The sequence below is a fragment of the Lithobates pipiens genome, unplaced genomic scaffold (genome assembly GCF_037356315.1).
Source record: "Lithobates pipiens isolate NorthernLeopardFrog02 unplaced genomic scaffold, aLitPip1_a1.2 Scaffold_23, whole genome shotgun sequence".
Classification (NCBI taxonomy): Eukaryota; Metazoa; Chordata; class Amphibia; order Anura; family Ranidae; genus Lithobates; species Lithobates pipiens.
Window position 1 is genome coordinate 335730725 of NW_027507785.1, and position 5741 is coordinate 335736465.

The 5741-nt window shown below is 45.3% G+C and overlaps 1 pseudogene; it reads right to left on the minus strand.

Moving 5' to 3' along the window:
- Nucleotides 1–4014: 4014 nt before the first annotated feature.
- LOC143928550 (U2 spliceosomal RNA) lies at nt 4015–4175 on the minus strand (annotated as a pseudogene).
- Between the last annotated feature and the right edge of the window lie 1566 nt (nt 4176–5741).

Genomic DNA, 5741 nt, shown 5'->3' on the forward strand with positions numbered 1-5741 from the left:
CAGTTCGCATAGGGCAGTGTGAACTGCCGGCGGGAGGCATGTGATGCGGGAAAACGCTGCGGATTCGCAGCGTTCCCGCATCGCTATGGTGTGAACCCAGCCTTAGAAAGTCGCAAGGCGTGCCGCGTTATTAGACGTGTGCACTGCCGAGAAATCATCTGCTTTTTAGTTTCGTTCCTTTTTTGAGTCATTCGTTATGATTGAAATTAGAAAATTCTAAAATTTTGTCAATTTATAAATTTTGTCAATTTGGAAAATTTTATAAAGTTCTAAATTTTAAAAATGTGTAAATCCGAAAATAAAAGAGAAAAAATCCAAAAATTTTAATGGCCAACTAAATAATTAACTATTTAAATTATAGATATTGGAATTTCCTTTTCAAATTTGGCTGTTAGTGAATGTAACAAATACGAATGACCTGAAATAACGAATGTATCTAAAAAAAAAAAAAAATAAATAAAAAAAAAAAAAAAGGTAACAAATTATTAATAATAATAAAGTTTTCATTATTATGAATTCATTTAGATGCGGAATTCGTTATGTCGGATAATTTCGTAAATTTGTATTCGTTACGTTCACTGACAGCCAAATTTGAAAGAAAATTCCAATACCTATAATTTAATAGTTAATTATTATTATTGGCTATTATTTAGAATTTTTTTCTCTTTTTAGTTTCAGATTTACACATTTTTAGAACCTTTATATATTTCCAGAAATTCTAAATTTATGAACTTACAAAATTGATAAATTTACGACTATTTTAATTTTCGGGTTTACACATTTTACGTTCTTTTGATTTTTTTTTTTTTTTTTTTTTTATTACTAATTTTCCAACCTATCAATATTTAAATTTTAAAATTTGTTTAAACAGGTTTTGGTTCATTCGGATATTTTCCAAATTAACGAATTTGTCAAAATGCGTTTTTAAAAAAACAAATTCAGAACGTAGAAATAGCCCACTGACCGCCGCCCAGCCTGGTTTAGCGATCATCATGACGGCTCCAATTATGGTGATCACATGGGGTTTGTTTACAGACGAAGCTTTCACAGTGACGGCTGCAGCTTCGATGGAACTATACGTGGTTAAAAAAAAAAAAAAAAAAAAGTTTATTAACCACTTAAAGCGGGGGTTCCACCGCCGTTTTTTTTTTTTTTTCCCGCAATAATGTTTTAAATTAAGTTTACTAAATATTTCACATACCTCTATGTGCTGTCCGATTCTCTTCCAAGTCTTTTTCATTCCTCCAAACTGCCTAGGAAAACGTCTCCAGGCGTTTTCCATTTTGCCTGTGGGCATGTGAAGCCCACAGGCATTGTCTTCCGGGGCACAGTCCTCCTAATCTCCCATCATGCACCGCCCCTATGAGCTGCGATCTCGCGCATGCGCAGATCAATCCGCTCAAGCGAACACAACAACTCAGCCTGGAGCGCCGCACAGACTCCTGGGGAAAAAAACACGATCCCAGGAGCCCCTGCGGCAGACAGGAAGAAGTGACCTGCCGCTGAAGCCCCGCCCCTTTCCGCATCGGGCTCCGCCCCTTTCCGCAATCTCCAGAGGCAGAAAATTTAAAATAAGAAGAAAACAGAAGAAGACAGCAGAAAGGTAAGGGGGTTACCTAGCAATTAGGGAAGGGAGGATCACATAGACCTAGTACTGTTATTTAGGGTGGACCTCCGCTTTAAGGACCGCCCCCCACGTACATATACCGCGGCAGTATACTATACCTGTACCTGACTTCTTTCTTCGGGGTCTGGGCTGTGCGCACTGCCGGCGACCTGCTCCCGCTGTCATTGGCTCCTGCTGTATCCAATCAGCGGGTCCGGTGGACTCGCCCGATTGTTCTCAAGCAGGTGTCCTGTCAGATAGTGTCCCCCGTCGGATAGTGTCCACTGTCTACTGTGCATGCGCATTACACAGGACAACCACATTCTGAAAATATCCGAAGATGAACGGCACCTGCGCACTGAGTCCAGGTTCTAGCCCCACCATCCAAGTGGACATAGAGTCTGAATAAAAAGACCCAAGCGCAGCGAGGCCGAGCCCGAAGCGTGGCGAGCGGCCCTCCTAATATGTGTGGTGGGGTTTGCACCTCGACTCACGGCGCAGGCGCCGTTCATCTTCGGACATTTTCCGAATCTCCTTCTGCTCCGTGCTGTGCCTGCGCAGTGCGGGGCGGACACTTTTAGATGGCTGAACTCTATATGTCAGCACACAGAACTCTGCCTTCCCCAAGTCACAGCACCTCCCCCACACAGTGACTAAGAGCTCCCTGTTTAACAGTTTGGTCACCCCTGATGTTAACCCCTTCCCTGCCAGTGCCAATAGTACAGTGACAGTGCATATATATACATATATATACATTTTTTTTTGCTGATCATTGTATTAGTGTCACTGGTCCCCAAAAAGTGTGAAGTGTCCAATTTGTCTGCCGCAATGTCGCATTTCTGCTAAATATCGCAGATCGCCTCCATTACTAGTAAAATGTAGCAGAATACAAATTGGAATAAATTGATGAATAAATTCGATTTTATTTTATTTTTATTTATTTTTTTGTATGTTTTATAGCGGAAAGTAAAAAATGTTTTTCTTTCAAAATTGTCGCTCTGTTTTTGTTTATAGGACAAAAAATAAAAACCGCAGAGGTGATCAAATACCAGCGAAAATAAGCTCTATTTATGGGAAAAAAAGACGTCAATTTTGTTTGTCAGTTAAAGTAACATAGTGTCGTATCGCATAATATGATCTGGTCCTGAAAGGGGGGGGGGATCTTCCGGAGCTGAAGTGGTTAATGCTGAACTTAAAGTGGTGGTACATCCATTCACATTTCTAAATTTATACAGCTTGTCTGAGATTTCAGAAGAAAAAAAAAAAAAAAAAAGGGGGGGGGGGGGGCAGGGACCTTAAGTTACACCTAGTGAAAAAAGGTCTGTGAGCTGATTGGAGGGAAGGGACCAATCTCAGGCTGTGTGCTGGAGATCTCTCTCCTGTCACCTCTGGCCCCTCTCGGTGTCAGGAAAACTGGCAAAAGTGGCCGAGGAAGGAGGCGGCAGACAGAATTTTTCTTTTTTTTGAAAGGGCGTGGTGTGTGAGCACACTTCAAAAACTTCAGCCGGTGCCAAAAAAGTGTGCAGACACATAAACAGCGAAACATGTGCAACGGGTGTACACAAGTCCTGAGCCCCCGGGGCGCGAGGGTCCAGACGGGGGGGGGGGGGGGGGACTGGGGTACTTTACACTTGGCCCATCTGGCCAAAACTAGACGGACCCTGTTCTCTGGAGAGTCTGCCGAAACAGACCCGCCCGAGTAATATGTGGGCCCCCCCTGAAGGGAGACCCCATGAGAGAGGGCGAACCAAGCCGGAAGGCCATGCGCCCCCCAAGACTTTCAGGGCAGGCCCAAGGACCTCCACCCCACTAAACACACATACAAAAACTGTGTACAAACATACAAAGGGGCTTAAATAAAAGAAAGTGGGGGGGGGGGGAGAAGGAAGTGGAGAGGAGAGTGAAAAGTGGGCATTGCGGGGTACAATGACCAGGCCCCCTCCGGTCAGGAATAGAAGATTCCTCCAGTCCCAGCCAATAGGCCCGGCCAAGGAGGCAGGAGAGAAAAAGGTGTGAGTGGTGCGGTGACCGTGGTGCCAGAAATCGGAGTGCCCCTCACTCACAGTGATTGTACGGCACCCTTGAACTGCCACTCCAGGGGCACATACACCGGGGGCTTCTTTTCAGACCCGACCCTTACCCGGACCAGTGTGGCCCTCTATCCCTGCCAGATAGTGAGCCCTTCCAGGTTTTCTCAGAGACACCAAATGCAGCCTCCACCGGTAATAATTCCAGGCCTCCATCGTGGTCCAGCGGATTTGCATGGTGACACCCTGATCTCGTGGGCAGGCTGACGCCTCCTCCACCGGGCACTGACAGGAACAGCGACCACCAGCCCAGCACCCATCCCCATCAGCAGTACCCTTTTGACCCGCCCCGATTGGACCGAGTACTAACTTCCCATACCCGGGAGCACTCCGGTTCGGTCCCTGATGAAACGGACCATCCAGATACCACCACACCAGAGGACCTCCATAGCACTCCCCGATGAGAGCACCACAGCGCCTCCTCTGGCAACTGATAGGAACAGATACTACACTCGATCTTAGCCAAAAGGCTGAGAAGCGATAAGTAGAACTTTTTTTTAACTTTTGGATAGAGTGGGGAGAGAGATTAGAACCCCTGTCAGGTTTTTATTGCTGTCTGTGACCCCCCCCCCCCTCTATTTTTCCTGTTTACTATTATCGAAAGTAAAAGAAAATGGGGTTGTCCCCATAAAAGTAATAGAGGAGAAAACGTCCAATGAGGTCACTAGTTCTGGTAAACCTGGGGGGCCCCCAAGGGATTCCCTTCATTTGCAAGCATTTCCTCTCACTTCCTGTTTGTCGATGGGGCAGGAAGTGAAGGGAAATCTCAGCAATGGGACACAGATGGCAAAAAAAGGTATCTTCTAGGGGTAACAACCCTCCCTTATTTTATCCAAAATGAAAAAAAAAAAAAGTTTTGCCAAGAGTTCAACTTCAAGGGTTGATTTACTAAAACTGGAGAGTGCAATCTGGTGCAGCTGAGCATGGGAGCCAATCAGCTTCTACCTTCAGCTTGTTCAATGGAGCTTTCACAATAAAATCTGGTAAAAGCTGATTTCTGGGTCTGGTTTCTGTTTTGCACGCTCTAGTTTTAGTAAGTCCACCCCTTAGTTCTCCGGACTGAGACAAGTACACACTATAGAGATATGCTTTGGTCATATTTCATGTCTGAGGTTTACAAACACTAAATGCATCTGAGCACCACAATCCCACAATGATATTTCATTTTTAGCATTCATAATAACCCCCCCATCCATGTCTCCATCCCTCCATCCATGTCTCCATCCCTCCATCCATCCATGTCTCCATCCATCCATCATCCATCCATCCATCCATGTCTCCATCCTTCCATCCATCCATCCATGTCTCCATCCTTCCATCCATGTCTCCATCCTTCCATCCATCCATCCATGTCTCCATCCTCCCATCCATGTCTCCATCCTTCCATCCATCCATCCATGTCTCCTTCCATCCATCCTTCCATCCATGTCTTCATCCATCCATGTCTCCTTCCATCCATCCATGTCTCCATCCTTCCATCCATCCATGTCTCCTTCCATCCATCCATCATCCATCCTTCCATCCATGTCTCCATCCAACCTTCCATCCATGTCTCCATCCAAGTCTCTATCTATCCATCCATCCATGTCTCCATCCTTCCTTCCATCCATGTCTCCATCCATCATCCATCCTTCCATCCATCAATGTCTCTATCCATCCATCATCCATCCTAACATATATGTCTCCATCCATCCATGTCTCCATCCATCCTTCCATCCATGTCTCCATCCATCCTTCCATCCATGTCTCCATCCTTCCTTCCATCCATGTCTCCATCCATCATCCATCCTTCCATCCATCAATGTCTCTATCCATCCATCCTTCCATCCATGTCTCCATCCATCTTTCCATCCATCCATCCTTCCATCCATGTCTCCATCCATCCTTCCATCCATCAATGTCTCTATCCATCCATCATCCATCCTAACATCCCTGTCTCCATCCATCCATGTCTTTAGCCATCCTTCCATCCATGTCTCTCTCAATCCATCATCCATCCATCCTTCCATCCATGTCTCTATCCATCCATCCATAAATCCATTTCTATA